The sequence below is a fragment of the Manis javanica genome, chromosome 2, assembly GCF_040802235.1.
Source record: "Manis javanica isolate MJ-LG chromosome 2, MJ_LKY, whole genome shotgun sequence".
NCBI classification, from domain to species: Eukaryota; Metazoa; Chordata; class Mammalia; order Pholidota; family Manidae; genus Manis; species Manis javanica.
Genome location: NC_133157.1, coordinates 168,253,175 through 168,277,611, shown reverse-complemented (window position 1 = coordinate 168,277,611; position 24,437 = coordinate 168,253,175). Strand labels below are relative to the sequence as shown.

The following is a 24,437-nucleotide window of genomic DNA, read 5'->3' as shown; positions in this document are numbered from 1 at the left end:
GGAATAATAAAGCTGGGGGGATTATGCTCCCCAACTTCAAGCTCTACTAGAAAGTCACAGTAATCAAGACAATTTGGTACCGGCACAAGAACAGACCCATAGACCAATGGAACAGACTAGAGAGCCCTGATATAAACCCAACCATATTAGGTGAATTAATATATGATAAAGGAGCCATGTACATTCAATGGGGGGAAATGACAGCCTCTTCAACAGCTGGTGTTGGCAAAACTGGAAAACTACATGCCAGAGAATGAAACTGGATTATCGTTTAATCCCATACAAAAAAGTAAACCCAAAATGGATGAAAGATGTGGACGTAAGTCATGAAAACATAAAACTCCTATAAGACAACATAGACAAAAATCTCCTGAACAACTTCTTCCTGAACGCATCTCCTCAAGCAAGGGAAACAAAAGCAAAAATGAACCCATGGGACTACAAAAAACTAAAGTTTCTGTATGGTAAAGGACACCATCAACAGAACAAAAAGACAACCTACAGTATGGGAAAATATATTTGTAAATGACATATCTGATAAAGGGTTAACACCCGAAATATATATGAACTTACATGCCTCAGCACTCAAAAAGAAAATAACCCAATTAAAAATTGGGCAGAGAATATGAAGAGATAGGTCTCCAAAGAAGAAATTCAGATGGCCAACAGACACATGAAAAGATGCTCCACATCACTAATCATCAGGGAAATGCAAATTAAAACTACAATGAGGTATCACCTCTCACCAGTAAGGACGGCCAGCATCGAAAAGACTAAGAACAACAAATGCTGGCAAGGATGTGGTGAAAGGGGGACCCTCCTACACTGCTGGAGTGAATGTAAGCTAGTTCAACCATTGTGGAAAGCAATATAGCGGTTCCTCAAAAAACTAAAAATAGAAATATCATTTGACCTGGGAATCCTACTCTTTGGAATTTACCCAACCAATACAACTTCTCAGATTCAAAAAGACATATGTACCTGTATGTTTTACAATACCCAAGATATGGAAGTAACCTAAGTGTCCATCAGTAGATGAATGGATAAATAAGAGGTGATACATATACACAATGGAATACTATTCATCCATATTAAAGAAACAAATCCTACCATTTGCAACAACATGGATGGAGCTGGAGGACATTAAGCTTAGTGAAATAAGCCAGGCAGAGAAAGACAAGTGTCAAATGATTTCCCCCATTTGTGGAGTATAACAACAAAGCAAAACTGAAGGAACAAAATAGCAGCAGGCTCAGAGACTCCAAGAAGTAAACAGTGGTTACCAAAGGGGAGTGATGTGGGAGGGCAGGTGGGGAGGGAGAGAGAAGGGGATTGAGCAGTATCATGTTTCATACACACAGTGTGGGGGATCACGGTGAAAACAGTGTAGCACAGAAAAGGCAAATAGTGAATCTGTGGCATCTTACTACAGTGATTGACAGTGACTGCATTAGGGTATGGGTGGGGACTTAATAATATGGGTAAATGTAGTAACCACATTGTTTTTTCATGTGAAACATTCATAAGAGTGTACATCAATAATATCTTAATAAAAATTTTTAAAAAATTAAAATAGAATTTTTAAAAATATTCAATTAATCAAAAGAAGCCAAGAAAGGAGACAAAGAGGAACCAAAAGCAACAGTGGCAAAGAAAAAATAAATACTAAGTTGATAGAGTAAATCCAGTAATATCAATAATTACATTAGATGTTAACAGACTACACATGCCAATTAACAGAATTAAATTGTCAAACTATATTTTAAAAATGCAAACCACAACTACATACTGGCTCTTGCAAAGAAGCCCTTTAAAAACAAAGGACAGATGGATTGAAAGTAAATAAATTGGAAATATAATGCCAGGCTAACAATGAGATTAAAAAGGCTGAAATAATGGTATATCAATATTAGGTAAGATAGACTTCAAGACAAAGTTTAAAATTAAAAAAAAGTGACTTGTGTGAAAATGAAAATACAATATATAAAATATGAGGGATACAAATGAAACCATGCATATAGGGAAATGTATAGGTTTAAACACTAATACAGAAAATAAAAAAAGTTTTGACCCAATGGCTGTAATTTCCACCTGAAGAATCTAGAAAAAGAAAAGTAAACCAAGAGTAAATAGAAAGAAGGAAATGATAAAAGAACCAAACTCAAATAAACAAAAACCTGACTATTGAGAAAATGTAAAAGGCAAAAAATGAAAAAAACGTTTTTTTGAGATCAACAAAATTGGTAAACCCTTGTACACAGTGTTCCCAAAAAAAGAAAGAAAAAGAGAGGAAGAGAATGCAAATTACCAGTATTAGCATTGAAAGAAGTCTTGGCACTACAGATCTTACAGACTTTAAAAGGACATTAAGGAAATACTTTAATAAATATATGCCAACAATTTTGAATACCTGATAATATCTACTGTGAGAAGCTGTTGAAAAAGAATAATGTATATTATAAGGGTGTATATAAAATGCTTTCATTACATTGGTACCAACAATTAGCAAGAACTTATAAATATTATACCTCACACAACTTTACATTCTATGCTGGGAATAATTCATTCTGCTTAGCAGATGAGGAAACTGGAGCTTAGAAACAATAACTAACTTTTCAAGATTTGCATAGACAATAGAACAAAGAGAGTTGTTATTTGAGTCCATTGTCTAGTTGACTCCAAAGTATACACCTTTTATGACATAACATGTTGCTATAATGACACAAATATATTTTACCTTACATGATCCTTGTAAAACACTATAAGTATTATCCTGTTTTCCTATCATCCCTCACTTCCATATATCAAAACTGTAGATTTTGAAAAAAATTTATTTGAAATTTTCTCTAATTTAAAAAAATATGCTATAAAGTAATGGGATAATAATTTGTGCCATAAAAATTCTGAAGGAAAATACAAGTAAGTTTTAAATAGTATAAACATAGTATAGAATAATCATGATCACAGTAACCTATAAGATCTCAGTTAAGGAAGCAGGTTTTACACAACTTAATATTTGCAATAGATACTAATTCAGTGCCTTCCAAATTACTTTCAACCAAATTATTTTAAAATTTTTGTTAAATGCTGTATCTATACCCAGTACTATAGAGTAACTATAAAATGAAATTATTACCAAACAAATCATACTAAAATTATAATTAAATTAATCAAAATTTCTAAAGCATACCAAACATCATCTGGCCTTATGTTTCATATCATCCACAAAATGTAAGTGACAATGGAGCAATGTTTCAAGTTTCTACAGGATATTATTATATACCCTCACGTTTATACCATAGCAAATTATAAATCAAACATGAGTCCAAATCAGAGAGACTTCCACATATCCAAGGAAAAATATTAATTCACTATTCTTTCTAGGAAACCCATTTGAATATGTACACTTAAACAAAAATGAAAGTAAAAAAGAAGACATGGAGTATGAAAAAACAGTACATTACCCATGATTCCAATAGAATGAAGTGTCAAGATGACAGCTGTGCAGCAAGTCAGGAAACTAACTGCAAAAAATTACAAGAGGAAGTCAGCAGGCTCCAAGAGAATTTCTCATAAAACATCCCATGAGGCAGAGCCAAGATGGCGGTGTGAGTAGAGTAGAGGAAATCTCCTCCCAAAACTACATATATCTATGAAAATATAACAAAGACAACTCTTCCTAGAATAAAGACCAGAGGACACAGGATAACATCCAGACCACATGCACATGTGCGAGAACCCAGCACCTCGCAAAGGGGGTAAGATACAAACCCCGGCCCGGCAAGTCCCGAGCACCCCTCCCCTCAGCTCCCGGCAGGAGGAGAGGAGTCAGAGCAAGAGGGAGAAGGAGCCCAGGACTGCTGAACACCCAGCCCAAGCCATCTGGACCAGAGCGCAGACAAAGTGCATGCGCGGGGCCCTGGATACTAGGGAAACAGGGAAGCAAGAATGGTGCGTGGGTACCGGAGGATGGCGGTGGAGGACAAAAGAAAAGCGAGCAGCCACCTTTTTCTTTTTTTTGTTGTTGTTGTTGTTTTGTTATGGTCAGTGCTTTTTGGAATTCGTAAAGGGACAGGGACCCCAATACTAGAGAAACAGGGCAGCAAGACTGGCGAGCGGGTATCGGAGACCGGTGCCGGCGAACAAAAGAAAAGCAAGTGGCCACCCTTCTTCTTTTGTTTTGTTTTGTATTGTTGTGGCGAGTGCTTTCTGTAAGTCTGAAAGGGATAGGGACCCAATACTAGGGAAATAGGGCAGCAAGACTGGTAAGAGGGTGCCCGAGGCTGGCGCCGGAGAATAAAGAAAAACGAGTGGCCACTTTTTTTTTCCCTTTTTTGTGGTCGTTATTTTGTTTTGGCGGGTGCTTTTTGGAAGTCTTAAAGGGGCAGCATGGGACACTTAGCCAAGAGGTAGGGAATCTGGGGATCTCTGGGCACTCTAATCCCCTGGGCTACAGGGAGCACAGAGGCCCCTTACAGATATAAATAGCTTCCCGGCCACTCCCCCTCCAACGCAACTCCACTACTTTGGAGCAGCAGCCCGAGCCAGGCCACGCACACAGCTACAGCGGAGATAAACTCCATAGCAGCCGGGCAGGAAGCAGAAGCCCTGTCTGTATGCAGCTACCCACCACAAGCCACTAGACGTCACAATTCTCCCAGGAGAGGAAGGCCACAAACCAACAAGAAGGGAAGTACTTCCAGCCGTCACACATCTCAGCTCTGCAAACAATTCCTATCACCATGAAAAGACAAAATTAAAGGCAAACCAAGATCACAGAGACACCAGAGAAGGAGACAGACCTAACCAGTCTTCCTGAAAAAGAATTCAAAATAAAAATCATAAACATGCTGACAGAGATACAGAGAAATATGCAAGAGAAATGGGATGAAGTCCGGAGGGAGATCACAGGTGCCAGAAGGGAGATTACAGAAATGAAACAAACTCTGCAAGGATTTATAAGCAGAATGGATAAGATGCAAGAGGCCATTGATGGAATTGAAACCAGAGAACAGGAACACATAGAAGCTAACATATAGAGAGATAAAAGGATCTCCAGGAATGAAACAATATTAAGAGAACTGTGTAACCAATCCAAAAGAAACAATATCCATATTATAGGGGTACCAGAAGAAGAAGAGAGAGGAAAAGGGACGGAAAGTATCTTGGAAGAAATAATTGCTGAAAACTTCCCCAAACTGGGGGAGGAAATAATCGAACAGACCATGGAATTACACAGAACCCCCAACAGAAAGGATTCAAGGAGGACAACACCAAGACACATAGTAATTAAAATGGCAAGGATCAAAGACAAAGACAAAGTATTAAAGGCAGCTAGAGAGAAAAAGGTCACATATAAAGGAAAACCAATCAGGCTAACATCAGACTTCTCAACAGAAACCCTACAGGCCAGAAGAGAATGGCATGATATACTTAATGCAATGAAACAGAAGCGCCTTGAACCAAGGATACTGTATCCAGCACGACTATCATTTAAATATGATGGCGGGATTAAAAATTCCCAGACAAGCAAAAGCTGAGGGAATTTGCTTCCCACAAACCACCTCTACAGGGCATCCTACAGGGACTGCTCTAGATGGGAGCACCCCTAAAAAGAGCCCAGAACAAAACACCAACATATGAAGAAGGGAGGAGGAGGAATAAGAAGGGAGAGAAGAAAAGAATCTCCAGACAGTGTATATAACAGCTCAATAAGTGAGCTAAGTTAGGCAGTAAGATACTAAAGAAGCAAACCTTGAACCTTTGGTAACCATGAATCTAAAGCCTGCAATGGCAATAAGTACATATCTCTCAATAGTCACCCTAAATGTAAATGGACTTAATGCACCAATCAAAATACATAGACTAACAGAATGGATAAAAAAGCAAGACCTATCTATATGCTGCTTACAAGAAACTCACCTTAAACACAAAGATAAGCATAGACTAAAAGTCAAGGGATGGAAAAACATATTTCAGGCAAACAACAGCGAGAATAAAGCAGGGGTTGCAGTACTAATATCAGACAAAATAGACTTCAAAACAAAGAAAGTAACAAGAGATAAAGAAGGACACTAAATAATGATAAAGGGCTCAGTCTAACAAGAGGATATAACCATTCTAAATATATATGCACCCGATACAGGAGCACCAGCATATGTGAAGCAAATACTAACAGAACTAAAGAGGGAAATAGACTGCAATGCATTCATTGTAGGAGACTTCAACACACCACTCACCCCAAAGGATAGATCCACCGGGCAGAAAATAGGTAAGGACACGGAAGCACTGAACAACACAGTAGAGCAGATTGACCTAATAGACATCTACAGAACTCTACATCCAAAAGCAACAGGATATACATTCTTCTCAAGTGCACATGGAACATTCTCCAGAATAAACCACATACTAGCCAACAAAAAGAGCCTCAGCAAAATCCAAAATATTGAAATTCTACCAACCAATTTTTCAGACCACAAAGGTATAAAAATAGAAATAAATTCTACAAAGAAAACAAAAAGGCTCACAAACACATGGAGGCTTAACAACACGCTCCTAAATAATCAATGGATCAACGAACAAATTAAAATAGAGATCAAGGAATATATAGAAACAAATGAGAACAACAACACAAAGCCCCAACTTCTGTGGGATGCAGCGAAAGCAGTCCTAAGAGGAAAGTATATAGCGATCCAGGCACACTTGAAGAAGGAAGAACAATTCCAAATGAATAGTCTAACATCACAATTATCGAAATTGGAAAAAGAAGAACAAATGAGGCCTAAAGTCAGCAGAAGGAGGGACATAACAAAGATCAGAGAAGAAATAAACAAAATTGGGAAGAATAAAACAATAGCAAAAATCAATGAAACCAAGAGCTGGTTCTTTGAGAAAATAAAAAAAATAGATAAGCCTCTAGCCAAACTTATTAAGAAAAAAAGAGAATCAACACAAATCAACGGAATCAGAAATGAGAACAGAAAAATCACAACAGACTCCACAGAAATACAAAGAATTATTAAAGACTACTATGAAAACCTACATGCCAACAAGCTGGAAAACCTAGAAGAAATGGACAACTTCCTAGAAAAATACAACCTTCCAAGACTGACCAAGGAAGAAACACAAAAGTTAAACAAACCAATTACGAGCAAAGAAATTGAAACAGTAATCAAAAAACTACCCAAGAACAAAGCACCCGGGCAAGATGGATTTACCTCGGAATTTTATCAGACATACAGAGAAGACATAATACCCATTCTTCTTGAAGTGTTCCAAAAAATAGAGAGGAGGGAATACTCCCAAACTCTTTCTATGAAGCCAACATCTCCCTAAAATCAAACCCAGGCAAAGACCACCAAAAAAGAAAACTACAGACCAATATCCCTGATGAACGTAGATGCAAAAATACTCAACAAAATATTAGCAAACCGAATTCAAAAATACATCAAAAGGATCATACACCATGACAAAGTGGGATTCATCCCAGGGTTGCAAGGTACAACATTCGAAAATGCATCAACATCATCCACCACATTAACAAAAAGAAAAAAACCACATGATCATCTCCATAGATGCTGAAAAAGCATTTGACAAAATTCAACATCCATTCATGATAAAAACTCTCAGCAAAATGGGAATAGACGGCAAGTACCTAAACATAATAAAGGCCATATATCATAAACCCACAGCCAACATTATACTGAACAGCGAGAAGCTGAAAGCATTTCCTCTCAGATCGAGAACTAGACAGGGATGCCCACTCTCCCCACTGCTATTTAAGATAGTACTGGAGGTTCTAGCCACTGCAATCAGACAAAAGAAAGAAATACAAGGAATACAGATTGGCAAAGAAGAAGTTTAAGCTGTCACTATTTGCAGATGACATGATATTGCACATAAAAAACCGTAAATCGTACGGTGGAATTGTACTAGAAAACTACTAGAACTGATATCGGAATACAGCAAAGTTGCAGGATACAAAATTAACACACAGAAATCTGTAGCTTTCCTATACACTAACAATGAACCAATAGAAAGAGAAATCAGGAAAACAATTCCATTCACAATTGCATCAAAAAGCATAAAATACCTAGGAATAAATCTAACCAAAGAAGTGAATGACCTATACTCTGAAAACAAGGAATACAGATTGGCAAAGAAGAAGTTTAAGCTGTCACTATTTGCAGATGACATGATATTGCACATAAAAAACCGTAATCGTACGGTGGAATTGTACTAGAAAACTACTAGAACTGATATCGGAATACAGCAAAGTTGCAGGATACAAAATTAACACACAGAAATCTGTAGCTTTCCTATACACTAACAATGAACCAATAGAAAGAGAAATCAGGAAAACAATTCCATTCACCATTGCATCAAAAAGAATAAAATACCTAGGAATAAATCTAACCAAAGAAGTGAATGTCCTATACTCTGAAAACTACAAGTCACACTTAAGAGAAATTAAAGGGGACACTAACAAATGGAAATTCATTCCATGCTCATGGCTAGGAACAATCAATATCGTCAAAATGGCCATCCTGCCCAAAGCAATATACAGATTTGATGCAATCCCTATCAAATTATCAGCAACATTCTTCAATGAACTGGAACAAATAATTCAAAAATTCATATAGAAACACCAAAGACCCTGAATAGCCAAAGCAATCCTGAGAAAGAAGAATAAAGTAGGGGGGATCTCACTCCCCAACTTCAAGCTCTACTACAAAGCCATAGTAATCAAGACAATTTAGTACTGGCACAAGAACAGGAGCCACAGACCAGTGGAACAGATTAGAGACTCCAGAAATTAACCCAAACATATATAGTCAATTAATATTTGATAAAGGAGCCATGGACATACAATGGCAAAATGACAGTCTCTTCAACAGATGGTGCTGGCAAAACTGGACAGCTACGTGTAGGAGAATGAAACTGGACCATTGTCTAACCCCATACACAAAAGTAAATTCGAAATGGATCAAAGACATAGGCAAAAACCTCTTAGATACAAACATGAGTGACGTCTTCTTGAACATATCTCCCCGGGCAAGGAAAACAACAGCAAAAATGAGCAAGTGGGACTATATTAAGCTGAAAAGCTTCTGTACAGCAAAAGACACCATCAATAGAACAAAAAGGAACCCTACAGTATGGGAGAATATATTTATAAATCACAGATCCGAGAAAGGCTTGACATCCAAAATATATAAAGAGCTCACATGCCTCAACAATCAAAAATCAAATAATCCAATTAAAAAATGGGCAGAGGAACTGAACAGACAGTTCTCCAAAAAAGAAATACAGATGGCCAACAGACAAATGAAAAGATGCTCCACATCACTAATTATCAGAGAAATGCAAATTAAAACTACAATGAGTTATCACCTCACACCAGTAAGGATGGCTGCCATACAAAAGACAAACAACAACAAATGTTGGCGAGGCTGTGGAGAAAGGGGAACCCTCCTACACTGCTGGTGGGAATGTAAATTAGTTCAACCATTGTGGAAAGCAGTATGGAGGTTCATCAAAATGCTCAAAACAGGCTTACCATTTGACCCAGGAATTCCACTTCTAGGAATTTACCCTAAGAATGCAGCAATCAAGTTTGAGAAAGACAGATGCACCCCTATGTTTATCGCAGCACTATTTACAATAGCCAAGAATTGGAAGCAACCTAAATGTCCATTGGTAAATGAATGGATAAAGAAGATGTGGTACATATACACAATGGAATACTACTCAGCTATAAGAAGAGGGCAAATTCTACCATTTGCAGCAACATGGACAGACCTGGAGGGTATTATGCTCAGTGAAATAAGCCAAGCGGAGAAAGAGAAATACCAAATGGTTTCACTCATCTGTGGAGTATAAGAACAAAGGAAAAACTGAAGGAACAAAACAGCAGCGGAATCACAGAACCCAAGAATGGACTAACAGGTACCAACAGGAAAGGGACTGGGGAGGATGGGTGGGTAGGGAGGGGTGAGGGGGGGGAAGAAGAGGGGTATTAAGATTAGCATGCATGGGGGGGTGGAAAGGGGAGGGCTGTACAAGACAGAGAAGACAAGTAGTGATTCTACAACATTTTGCTATGCTGATAGACAGTGACTGTAGGGGGATTTGTGTGCCGCACCTGGTATAGATGAGAGCCTAGTAAACATAATGTTCTTCATGTAATTGTAGATTAATGAGAACAAAAAAAAAAAAGAAAAGGGGGATTACTCCCTGATCGGATAAAACTAACTGTAAATCAATGATTAATGCATGCTTTAAATATCCTTAATTTTGATTACTTAAAGGGTGTCTGATGATTGGCTATGGAGGTACACATTTCTGATAATATTCCTTTCTCTTAAAAAAAAAAAAAAGCAGTTCCTGTGTGGTGACCTCCAATGAGTTCTACACAATGGTATAAAGGGCATATCAAAGTGTGGGCAAAGGGTCTGTTTGTGTTTATACAGAGGATCAAAGCCTAATTTGGCTACCCAGAAAACGAATTAAGATACGATATGAAGAAGAACTTCCAACATCAGCACTCTCTTGAAGAGTCATACCAGAAGATGATCATCAAAAAACCTCAACAAACATCCAGGCGATGCTGCAGTCGTAGCTGCATTCATCCCACCAGTTTCTGGACTTGTCATGGGAATGAAGAAGGAGACATCTAAGCTGGCCTGTGCATACAGTAAAACAACAAATTTGACTGGATCTATACTGTCGGAACTCAACCAAGAATTAGGAGAAGTGCAAGTTGTAGCGCTCCAAAATCTTACAACTATAGACTATCTACTTTTAAAAGAACATATGGGATGTGAACAGTTCCCAGGAATGGGGTGTTTTAATTTGTCTGATTTCTCATAGACTGTTCAAGTACAGTTGGACAATATCCATTGTATCACAGACAAATTTTCACAAATGCCTAGGGTGCCTAACTGGTTTTCTTGGCTTCACTGGAGATGGCTGGTAATTATAGATCTGCTTTGGTTATGTAACTGTATTCCTATTATGTTAATGTGCATGCGCAATTTAATTAGTAGTTTAAAACCTATACATGCTTAAGTTACTCTACAAGAAGATATGTCAAAGAAATAATCAATCTTCCCATGTTTTCTTCCATCTGCTACCTCTATAGCTTTTTTTCTTCCTTCCTAATTACAATCCTTAAACAAAATTCGTGCCTCTTACCGAATTCACCGAGTATCCTAATTCCTCCAAGTGGTAAAGATACCTCAAGACAAATGCTGGGCATAGAAGCCACAGGGCATAAATCTGAAAAGAAGTAAAAAGCTAACCTTTGCAAACAATATGGCTTCTCTCTCACTTACCAACTTTACATTTCCCTGTATGGCCCCGGAAGATGACTGGTTAGCCAGAGATGGGTAAGATTCCTCAAGGGAGGAACAACCTAAGATAGGCACAGTTGCAGGGGGGCCATCAGGTGAAAAATTGGGGATCAACAGAGGTGAGGCTTAGAACTTCACCCCCCCTGTTTTGAGAGAAATCTTCTGCATCCATGGATGCTTTATTGCCGTTGTCTAGCTGGGATTAACACTTAGTCTACAGGCACACACCTGATCATCTACATTTGCTCTCTTACAACACTAAACTATGTTTTCTACCTTTATCTTGCATCTACCTAACACTTCAGCATTTTATTTTTAAAAATAATAATAATAATAATAAAGGGAGAAATGTGGGATTCACATATAAATCAAGTATAAAAATCAAATGAATATTCATATTTGACCTGATTGTGTATAGTTCATAATGAGTGATCAAAACCGAAAGTTTTTGTGATGAGTGCCCTTGTACTGTTCACCATGTAAGAACTTATTCACTATGTAAGAATTTGTTCACCATGTAAGAACTTGTTCGTTTTGCTTCAGAAGATAGGAGACTGACGAAAATTAAGCTGGGGGTGGATTGATTGTGCATTGAGCATTGACCCCCCTATACAGAATTTTATTGTTGTTAACAACCATTTGATCAATAAATATGAGAGATGCTCTCTCAAAAAAAAAAAAAAACATCCCATGAAAAACAACACAGAAATACATTTCATGAAAAACCCATGGTTCACAGATGAGGCAAATTACAATGTGGCATGATTTTCAACAATTAATGAAGAGTTATAAAAGATAATCCACTTCACCATAATTCTGGGGATGCTCTTCTAACATTGAAGTCTTATCAGTGGAACTTGAAGGAAGGGAAATTCTATCATACCACTTGGTTCTAAAACATAAAATAATAAAATTTATTTAGAATCAAGCTATAAAATCTTAAGATTTATTTAATATAGATAATGCATGGAATATTTATATAGATATGGATATAAATGTAGTGTAGGACATTTTATGAAGTCAAGCTATAGGTTAACAATGGGAGACCCAATTATGCTTGTAGAATCAAATATAAACATAATATTAATAATGTAAAAGTAAAATTATAGATGTCAAAATTTGAAAAGGAATGCTAAGTGTGCTAACAATCATGTCTTACATTAGTGCAAAATCAATAGTTATTATCTTTATTTGTTGGAATAATGATTTTAAATTACAAAAGTAACAAAATAATTTAAAATACTATTATCAATAGTTGAGAGGTCAGGGAACGACTGAATAATATGAGTGAAATGCTTATTTTTCATAATAGAGTCACTGGAGTTGATACTTCTAAAGTTGATATATTAAGAAATAAAATATTACTTAGATTAATGAAGTTAACCAACAAAAGAATCTAATAATAACAGTAAAAAATTACTGCTTCTAACAAGTGACTACAAAGGATGGAGCTTTTCATTATAAGCCTTCTTGTACTATTTGAATTTTTAGAATGCCCACTGTGTTTTGATAAAATCAAAATAATTTTGGATAAAGTATAAAACAAAGAGAAAAAGTCTTTCATAAATATTAGTGTATAACCTGTATTAACAAATGAATACATTGAATATAGAGCCATTAGCATGAGTTTAAAAGCATATAAAGCCACAAATAGAGCAAATTTCTTAAAGAGGTAGACAATGGCTATAATTCAAGTCAAATTATTCTATATGCAATGTTATTAGCAATAAAATAAAAACATGAATAATTTAATTTTACTTCTAAAAGTTCTGTAGACAATACTCTTGTATAAGCTAAAGATACTTCTAAAAGTTCTGTAGGCAATACTCTTGTATAAGCTAAAGATACTGCTGAGCAGCTGTGGTAAGTCACTGCAGAAAAGATCAAGGCTCTCAGTAAGTCAAGTACTTCAATAAAATTCTTAAAAACACAAGAATATTTCATTGTATTCCAATAATGAGAAATATAAGTAATGAAAAGTGTTAGAATAGTCTCCAGCAGAATTTCTGAGCCATTCATAATGCTTCTGTCAAAGTCTGGATGTCACCAACTAAGATAATAAAAGATGTCTTAGTGTTCACAGGCCTTTCTCCCTACTTACAATCTTACTTACTCTAGGCCACCCAAAAGCCCAGACTACTTTAAGATAGTTCTAGAAAGCTCAGACCTTAAATTATGTAAGGAAGATGTAATTTCAATGTTCACAATTTTATTACTCAATAAAGCGTAAATCCTAAAAATACCATCTTGCAGTCTTCTCAGATTCATCCCTCCTCCAAGTAGACTGGATTCACTTGTGAACATATCCCTTGAATCACTAAGTCGCTTGTCAGTACAGGTTTATTTCCATTTGAATCCTCAGCTTACTCTCTTCCTGACCACAATCTTGAAAAATAAGTCCATTTCCTGTCTGTACTCCATGCCTGTAACTTGATTTCAGGAAGAATCTACTATTCTGACACAGCCACCTAGGGGCTACTCATAGTATCTTATAGTAGTATGCTCCAAAGAATCATTATGCTCTGAAATGCATTTATTGACAATTACTATGTATTCTAGTAGATTTTGTTATGTTGAGTGACAGCCAGACTGTAGGACCAAGTAGTTTATATTACTTATGCTATAAGTGGGAAATGGAACAGGCTATCTATATGGGCATGTTTTTTCAGAGACTTAGGGAGAAAGCCAGGCATTCTTAAATTACTAGGAGGAGGCAGTGGGGAGATCATCATGGTTAGTTTGGAGCACTGTATTAAAGGAAAGAGTGGTAGTACATGGTAAGCTCTACTAAACCACCATTAGCATAGCACAATTGCAGAGCTCCAACAAGAAACAGAAAGCAGAAATCCCAGAAAGCCTGAAAAAGGTAGGCAATAATAACAATGTAAACAACGAATGACACATATTGAATACTTACTACATATCTCATACTTGACCTTTATCTCAAAAGAATTTAAACCTCAAAGAATTCTATATCTCAGTGTTCAACCTCACGTCTGTTTTTTCTGTTTTCTGGAAGTGTTATGATTGCAATTACATTTTCTCTATTTGCTGACCTTTGGACCAGATATCCAGTGAGACCCTCAGTAGTCTGGTCCAAAAGAAATTACCCAGGCTTTGGGGGAAGAGAGTAGAATAACCAAACTGAAAAAGACTCAAGGTTCTATAACTCTGGGTCTACACTGGGATAGAAATTTTTAGGACCATTTGGAATTAGAATACTAACATCCTAGAAATTTTGTTTTCTAGTGTTGTGACTACTTTTAAATACTAGATTAACAGATGGATAGATGGAAAGATAGGCAGATTTCCAAGAGAAATTGTTGTGAACATGTAATGTACACTATGCTATAAAGAAGTGTAGTCAAAAAGAATAATTCAAAATTCAATCCAAAATAATTCACTTTTGAGATAGCATCAAGAGATTATTTGCTCAAGTTTAGGCCCAATGTACTATTGCGTGTGTGCAGGACATTTTGTTACCGGCTGAGATGCTGTTTTCTTCCCAGGATCATGTTTGGGAGGCAGTGAAAAATGAAGCCAGCACACAAATTCAGAGCAACCAGCAAAGCTCTTTTAATGAGAAGTGAAAAGGAAACGGCTCTTGCTACTAAGAAGGGGCTAGAAGGAAGGATACCAGGCAGGGCTATGGTGTCTGAGGTTTATATTACCTCCTGAGAGGAGGAAGTCCCATTCTTCCCAGACCTAGTAGAGAACTTAACTGATGACATCACAACCCGATCTTGATTGGCTGAAAGTACAATGCTTCATTTGCATAGGGCATAACCAATCAGAACTGAGTTCTTTCTAACTAATTGTACTTTTGAATGACTGACTTGGATTAGGGTTTTTTAAACTTGCAAGGGTCTTGAAACTTCTTGAAACTTCAAGGGCCCTGAAGCTTCTTGAAACTTACAAGAGCCTTGAAACCTACAGGGCCACTATACTCTGCCTGCCTCCTTCTATCACCTGCCTCAGTTTCATGGCTTGTCCCCTTCACAGTTATTTAACTGTCATTCTCAGAGTTAGCTCAGTTTTTTAAAAGTTTCTGATTTGGCCATTCAACACAGTGTGACAATTACATGTGATATAACATGACAGGACTGCCCATTAACATGTTCTCTAATATACCCTTAGTACTTAATACAACATTTAGAATGGTACAATCAGATGGGAAATCTTCCTCTTAACTATAGTGACTACTGAGCTAAAATCATAGCAGTTTCTCTACTGCCTTTAATCTGTGAGCTTTCAATGTGACGAATCAAAAACTAGAGACTGACAGCTCTCTGAAATAAAAGGGTTTACTGAGTCTTTACAGATGCAGCCAGAAAAGCACTGAGTCCTGAAACAGGAAATTTCTGCTTCACCAGCATCAAGGCCAGTTAACAGAAATATGTTGTCCACCAAACTCAGGAAACAGGGCACATTTATGAAAGAAAGTTCATTAACATCACATTGGCTACAGATAAAGAAGGCTAATGCAAAGCAGGGGAAAATCCAGGAATAGGTGGCTAGTCCATGCAGAAGGCTCATAGATTGGTTGTTGATGATTCCTTCTAGATGACTGCTGAAGTCACTCAGGAACATGGAGTTTCTGGTTAGATGACCCTCTGCTATAGACTGACGAGCTTCCCTTTTTATCCCTCATTTTCTGGCCCTTATGTCACTTAACTTAGGACATTTCAGAATTTTTCCTTGTCAAGTAGCAATTTGTTCCTCCTGGAATCAAGTTCTCCAAATCAAGACAAACGTTTTTAATGTCTTCTTCTTTAGAGAACAGATTTTAAAGTATAATAAAGAGGATTTTTCTGCTTTATTTACTGTTTTCTCCCTATTTCTATGAAAATGTTCATCACTAAGTCCCCATTAACTGCTCAACTATAAAGTTTATTCCAAACTTTAAAATTAATGTGGTTGATACGGGTTCTTTTTTTTTTTTTTAAATTTTCAACATATATTTATTTAATACTTACTATGTGTCAACACCATTCTAGCAAAGAAACAAGACAAAAATCTCTGCCTCACAAACTTTCATTCTAGTGGGAGTTCATTATATTTTTTTTTCTTTTTTTTTTTTGAGAGGGCATCTCTCATATTTATTGATCAAATGGTTGTTAACAACAATGAAATTCAGTATAGGGGGGTCAACGCTCAATGTACAATCATTAATCCATCTCAAGCCTAATTCTCGTCAGTCTCCAATCTTCTGAAGCATAACGAACAAGTTCTTACATGGTGAACGAATTCTTACATAGTGAATAAATTCTTACAGGGTGAACAGTACAAGGGCATTCATCACAGAAACTTTCGGTTTTGATCATGCAATATGACCTATAAACAATCAGGTTAAATATGAATATTCGTTTGATTTTTGTACTTGATTTATATGTTGATCCCACATTTCTCCTATTGTTATTATTATTTTTATTTTTAATAAAATGCTGAAGTGGTAGGTAGATGCAAGATAAAGGTAGAAAACATAGTTTAGTGCTGTAAGAGGGCAAATGTAGATGATCAGATGATCAGGTGTGTGCCTATGGACTAAGTATTAATCCAGGCTAGACAAGGGCAGCATGACATCCACGGATGCAGAAGATTTCTCTCAAAGCAGGGGGGGTGAGGTTCTGAGCCTCACCTCTGTTGATCCCCAAATTCTCACCTGAGGCCCCCCTGCGACTGTGCCTGTCTAAGGTTGTTCCTCCCTTGAGGAATCTTACCCGTCTCTGGCTAACCAGTCATCTTCCGGGGCCATACAGGGAACTGTAAAGTTGGTAAGTGAGAGAGAAGCCATTTTGTTTGCAAAGGTTAGCTTTTTACTTCTTTGCAGATTTATGCCCTGTGGCTTATATGCCCAGCACTTGTCTCGAGGTATCTTTACAACCTGGAGGAATTATGATACTCGGTAAATTCGATATGAGGCACGAATTCTATTTAAGGGTTGTAATTAGGAAGGAAGAAGAAAAGCTATAGATGTAGCATATGAAGGAAACATGGGAGGATTGATTATTTCTTTGACATACCTTCTTGTAGAGTACCTTAAGTATGTATAGGTTTTAAACTACTAACTAATTTGCACACACATATTAACATAATAGGAATACGGTGACATAAACAAAGCAAATCTATAATTACCAGCCATCTCCAGTGAAGCCAAGAAAACCATTTAGGCACCCTAGGCATTTGTGAAAATTTATCTATGATATGATGGATATTGTCCAACTGTACTTGAACCATCAGACAAATTAAAGCAGCCCATTTCTGGGATCTGTTCACATCCCATATGTTCTTTTAACCATAGATAGTCTATAGTCATGAGATTTTGGAGTGCTATAACTTGCACCCCTCCCAACTCCTGGTTGAGTTCCAACAGTACAGATCCGGTCAAATTCGTTGTCTCACTGTATGCACATGCCAGCCTAGACATCTCCCTCCTCATTCCTATGGCAAGTCCAGGAGACGGTGGGCTGGATGCAGCCACAACCGCAGCATCGTCCGGATCCCTGTAGAGGCTTTTTGATGATCATCCCCCTGGCACAAGTCCTCCAGAGAGTGCTGATGCCGGAAGCTCCTCCTCATATCGTATCTTAGTTCATTTTCTGGGTATCCAAGCTAGGCCTTGATCTTCTGCATAGAAACAAACAGACCCTTTGCCCACACTTTGACATGCCCTCTATACCACTGTGCAGAACTCATTGGAGGTCAGCACACAGTAACTGCTTTTTTTTTTTTTTTTTTTTAATTAAGAGAAAGGAATATTATCAGAAAAGAGTACCTCCATAGCTGATCATCTGACACCCTTTAAGTGATCAACATTAAGGATATTTAAAACATGCGTTGATCTTTGATTTACCAATAGTTTTATCCTGTTAAGGAGTAATCCCCCTTTTCTTTCTTTCTTTCTTTTTTTTTTTTAATTTTTAATTTTTAATCTACACTTACATGAAGAATACTATGTTTACTATGCTCTCCCCTATATCAGGTCCCCCCTAACAACCACATTACGGTTAGTGTCCATCAGCTTAGCAAAATGTTGTAGAGTCACTACTTATCCTCTCTGTGTTGTGCAGCCCACCCTCCCCTTTCTCCCTCCCCCCATGCATGCTAATCTTAATACCCCCCTTCTTCTTCCCCCCCTTATCCCTCCCTGCCCACCCATCCTCCCCAGTTCCTTTCCCTTTGGTACCTGTTAGTCCATTTTTGGGTTCTGTAATTCTGCTGCTGTTTTGTTCCTTCAGTTTTTCCTTTGTTCCTATACTCCTCACATGAGTGAAATCATTTGGTATTTCTCTTTCTCCGCTTGGCCTATTTCACTGAGCATAATACTCTCCAGCTCCATCCATGTTGCTGCAAATGGTCGGATTTTTCCACTTCTTATGGCTGAGTAGTATTCCATTGTGTATATGTACCACATCTTCTTTATCCATTCATCTACCGATGGACATTTAGGTTGCTTCCAATTCTTGGCTATTGTAAATAGTGCTGCGATAAACATAGGAGTGCATCTGTCTTTCTCAAACTTGATTGCTGCGTTCTTAGGGTAAATTCCTAGGAGTGGAATTCCTGGGTCAAATGGTAGGTCTGTTTTGAGCATTTTGATGCACCTCCATACTGCTTTCCACAATGGTTGAACTAATTTACATTCCCACCAGCAGTGTAGGAGGGTTCCCCTTTCTCCACAGCCTCGCCAACATTTGTTGTTGTTTGTCTTTTGGATGGCAGCTATCCTTACTGGTGTGAGGTGATACCTCACTGTAGTTTTAATTTGCATTTCTCTGATAATTAGCGATGTGGAGCATCTTTTCATGTGTCTCTTGGCCATCTGTATTTCTTTTTTGGAGAACTGTCTGTTCAGTTCCTCTGCCCATTTTTTAATTGGGTTATTTGTTTTTTGTTTGTTGAGGCGTGTGAGCTCTTTATATATTCTGGACGTCAAGCCTTTATCGGATATGTCATTTTCAAATATATTCTCCCATACTGCAGGGTTCCTTTTTGTTCTATTGATGGTATCTTTCGCTGTACAGAAGCTTTTCAGCTTAATGTAGTCCCACTTGCTCATTTTTGCTGTTGTTTTCCTTGCCCGGGGAGATATGTTCAAGAAGAGATCACTCATGTTTATGTCTAAGAGGTTTTTGCCTATGTTTTTTTCCAAGAGTTTAATGGTTTCATGACTTACATTCAGGTCTTTGATCCATTTTGAGTTTACCTTTCTTTGTATATGGGGTTAGACAATGGTCCAGTTTCATTCTCCTACATGTAGCTGTCCAGTTTTGCCAGCACCATCTGTTGAAGAGACTGTCATTTTGCCATTGTATGTCCATGGCTCCTTTATCAAATATTAATTGACCATATATGTTTGGGTTAATTTCTGGGGTCTCTAATCTGTTCCACTGGTCTGTGGCTCTGTTCTTGTGCCAGTACCAAATTGTCTTGATTACTATGGCTTTGTAGTAGAGCTTGAAGTTGGGGAGTGAGATCCCCCTTACTTTATTCTTCTTTCTCAGGATTGCTTTGGCTATTCGGGGTCTTTGGTGTTTCCATATGAATTTTTGAATTATTTGTTCCAATTCATTGAAGAATGTTGCTGGTAATTTGAGAGGGATTGCATCAAATCTGTATATTGCTTTGGGCAGGATGGCCATTTTGACGATATTAATTCTTTCTAGCCATGAGCATGGGATGAGTTTCCATTTATTAGTGTCCCCTTTAATTTCTCTTAAGAGTGACTTGTAGTTTTCAGAGAATAAGTCTTTCACTTCTTTGGTTAGGTTTATTCCTAGGTATTTTATTCTTTTTGATGCAATGGTGAATGGAATTGTTTTCCTGATTTCTCTTTCTATTGATTCGTTGTTAGTGTATAGGAAAGCTACAGATTTCTGGGTGTTAATTTTGTATCCTGCAACTTTGCTGTATTCTGATATCAGTTCTAGTAGTTTTGGAGTGGAGTCTTTAGGGTTTTTTATGTACAGTATCATATCATCTGCAAATAGTGACAGTTTAACTTCTTCTTTACCAATTTGGATTCCTTGTATTTCTTTGTTTTGTCTGATTGCCGTGGCTAGGACCTCCAGTACTATGTTAAATAACAGTGGGGAGAGTGGGCATCCCTGTCTGGTTCCTGATCTCAGTGGTAATGCTTTCAGCTTCTCGCTGTTCAGTATAATGCTGGCTGTGGGTTTATCATATATGGCCTTTATTATGTTGAGGTACTTGCCCTCTATTCCCATTTTGCTGAGAGTTTTTATCATGAATGGATGTTGAATTTTGTCAAATGCTTTTTCAGCATCTATGGAGATGATCATGTGGTTTTTGTCTTTCTTTTTGTTGATGTGGTGGATGATGTTGATGGATTTTCGAATGTTGTACCATCCTTGCATCCCTGGGATGAACCCCACTTGGTCATGGTGTATGATCCTTTTGATATACTGTTGAATTCTGTTTGCTAATATTTTATTGAGTATTTTTGCATCTACATTCATCAGGGATATTGGTCTGTAATTTTCTTTTTTGGTGGGGTCTTTGCCTGGTTTTGGTATTAGGGTGATGTTGGCCTCATAGAATGAGTTTGGGAGTATTCCCTCTTCTTCTATTTTGTGGAACACCTTAAGGAGAATGGGTATTATGTCTTCTCTGTGTGTCTGATAAAATTCCGAGGTAAATCCGTCCGGCCCCGGGGTTTTGTTCTTGGGTAGTTTTTTGATTACTGTTTCAATTTCTTTGCTTGTAATTGGTTTGTTTAACTTTTGTGTATCTTCCTTGGTCAGTCTTGGGAGGTTGTATTTTTCTAGGAAGTTGTCCATTTCTTCTAGGTTTTCCAGCTTGTTGGCATATAGGTTTTCATAGTAGTCTTTAATAATTCTTTGTATTTCTGTGGAGTCTGTCGTGATTTTTCCATTCTCATTTCTGATTATGTTGATTTGTGTTGACTCTCTTTTTCTCTTAATAAGTTGGGCTAGAGGCTTATCTATTTTGTTTATTTTCTCAAAGAACCAGCTCTTGGTTACATTGATTTTTGCTATTGTTTTATTCTTCTCAATTTTGTTTATTTCTTCTCTGATCTTTATTATGTCCCTCCTTCTGCTGACTTTAGGCCTCCTTTGTTCTTCTTTTTCCAGTTTTAATAATTGTGATGTTAGACTATTCATTTGGGATTGTTCTTCCTTCTTCAAGTGTGCCTGGATTGCTATATACTTTCCTCTTAAGACTGCTTTCGCTGCATCCCACAGAAGTTGGGGCTTAGTGTTGTTGTTGTCATTTGTTTCTATATATTCCTTGATCTCTATTTTGATTTGTTCATTGATCCATTGATTATTTAGTAGCATGTTGTTAAGCCTCCATGTGTTTGTGAGCCTTTTTGTTTTCTTTGTAGAATTTATTTCTACTTTCATACCTTTGTGGTCTGAAAAATTGGTTGGTAGAATTTCAATATTTTGGAATTTACTGAGGCTCTTTTTGTGAGCTAGCATGTGGTCTATTCTGGAGAATGTTCCATGTGCACTTGAGAAGAATGTATATCCTGTTGCTTTTGGATGTAGAGTTCTATAGATGTCTATTAGGTCCATCTGTTCTAGTGTGTTGTTCAGTGCCTGTGTGTCTTTACTTATTTTCTGCCTGGTGTATCTATCCTTTGGGGTGAGTGGTGTGTTGAAGTCTCCTACAATGAATGCATTGCAGTCTATTTCCCTCTTTAGTTCTGTTAGTATTTGCTTCACATATGCTGGTGCTCCTGTATTGGGTGCATATATATTTAGAATGGTTATATCCTCTTGTTGGACTCAGCCCTTTATCATTATGTAGTGGCCTTCTTTATCTCTTGTTACTTTCTTTGTTTTGAAGTCTATTTTGTCTGATATTAGTACTGCGACCCCTGCTTTCTTCTCACTGTTGTTTGCCTGAAATATGTTTTTCCATCCCTTGACTTTTAGTCTATGCTTATCTTTGGGTTTAAGGTGAGTTTCTTGTAAGCAGCATATAGATGGGTCTTGCTTTTTTATCCATTCTATTACTCTGTGTCTTTTGATTGGTGCATTAAGTCCATTTACATTTAGGGTGACTATTGAGAGATATGTACTTATTGCCATTGCAGGCTTTAGATTCGTGGTTACCAAAGGTTCAAGGTTAGCTTCTTTAGTATCTTACTGCCTAACTTAGCTCGCTTATTGAGCTGTTATATACATTGTCTGGAGATTCTTTTCTTCTCTCCCTTCTTATTCCTCCTCCTCCATTCTTCATATGTTGTGTGTTTTGTTCTGTGCTCTTTTTAGGGGTGCTCCCATCTAGAGCAGTCCCCGTAGGATGCCCTGTAGCGGTGGTTTGTGGGAAGCAAATTCCCTCAGCTTTTGCTTGTCTGGGAATTGTTTAATCCCACCATCATATTTAAATGATAGTCGTGCTGGATACAGTATCCTTGGTTCAAGGCCCTTCTGTTTCATTGCATTAAGTATATCATGCCATTCTCTTCTGGCCTGTAGGGTTTCTGTTGAGAAGTCTGATGTTAGCCTGATTGGTTTTCCTTTATAGGTGACCTTTTTCTCTCTAGCTCCCTTTAAAACTCTTTCCTTGTCCTTGATCCTTGCCATTTTAATTACTATGTGTCTTGGTGTTGTCCTCCTTGGATCCTTTCTGTTGGGGGTTCTGTGTAATTCCATGGTCTGTTCGATTATTTCCTCCCCCAGTTTGGGGAAGTTTTCAGCAATTATTTCTTCAAAGACACTTTCTATCCCTTTTCCTCTTTCTTCCTCTTCTGGTATCCCTATAATACGAATGTTATTCCTTTAGTATTGGTCACATATTTCTCTTAGTGTTGTTTCATTCCTGGAGATCCTTTTTATCTCTCTCTATGTCAGCTTCTATACGTTCCTGTTCTCTGGCTTCTATTCCTTCAATGGCCTCTTGCATCTTATCCATTCTGCTTATAAATCCTTCCAGGGATTGTTTCACTTCTGTGATCTCTTTCCTGACATCTGTGATCTCCTTCCGGACTTCATCCCACTGCTCTTGCATTTTTCTCTGCATCTCATCCCACTGCTCTTGCATTTTTCTCTGCATCTCATCCCATTGCTCTTGCATTTTTCTCTGCATCTCTGTCAGCATGTTCATGATTTTTATTTTGAATTCTTTTTCAGGAGGACTAGTTAGGTCTGTCTCCTTCTCAGGTGTTGTCTCTGTGATCTTTGTCTGCCTGTAGTTTTGCCTTTTCATGGTGATAGATATAGTTTGCAGAGCTGGTACAAGTGACCAATGGAAGAGCTTCCCTTCTTGTTGGTTTGTAGCCTTTTCCTGGGAGAATAGCGACCTCTAGTGGCTTGTGCTGGGCAGCTTTGCGCAGACAGGGCTTCTGCTTCCTGCCCAGTTGCTTTGGGGTTTATCTCTGCTGTTGCTGTGGGCTTGGCCTGGCTGGGGCTCTTCCTCCAAAATGGTGGAGCCCCGTTGGAGGGGGAGTGGCCAGGAGGCTATTTATCTCCGTAAGGGGTCTCTGTGCTCCCTGCTGCCCAGGGGGTTAGAGTGCCCAGAGATCCCCAGATTCCCTGCCTCTGGTCTAAGTGACCTGTCCTGCCCCTTTAAGATTTCCAAAAAGCACTCTCCAAACCAAAACAACAACAGCAACAATGAGAGAGGGAACAGAAAGAAAGAAAGAAAGAAAAAAAAAGGAAAAAACAAGCGATTTTTTTTTTTCTTTTTTTGTCCTCAGGTGCCGGTCCCAGGCACCCGCTCACTGGTCCTGCTGCACTGTCTCCCTAGCATCAGGGTCCCTGTCCTTTCAAGGCTTCCAAAAAGCACCCACCCACCGGTCCCGCAGGGAAGGAATGCTCGATATTCTTTGTCCTCAGGCACTGGTCCCAGGCACCCGCTCACCAGTCCTGCTGCCCTGCCTCCCTAGCACCGGGGTCCCTGTCCCTTTTAGGCTTCCAAAAAGCACTCGCAGAAAAGAGAAAAAAAAAAGGGGAAAAACGCGCGATTTCCTCTGTCCTCAAGTACCTGTCTCAGGCACCCGCCCACCAGTCCCACAGGGAAAAACGTGGGATATTCTTTGTCCTCAGGCGCCGGTCCCAGGCACCCGCTCACCAGTCCCGCCACCCTGCC

At 38.1% G+C, this 24,437-nt stretch overlaps 1 long non-coding RNA gene across 1 annotated transcript in view; it reads right to left on the bottom strand.

The window, feature by feature from the left end:
• The window catches only part of LOC140847948 (uncharacterized), a 267,974-nt gene that overhangs the window by 184,418 nt on the left and 59,119 nt on the right, over positions 1-24,437 (bottom strand). The window contains exon 2 of the long non-coding RNA XR_012128293.1: positions 3,465-3,524. This is a non-coding gene — a long non-coding RNA (uncharacterized lncRNA). The remainder of the gene's footprint in view (positions 1-3,464; positions 3,525-24,437) is intronic.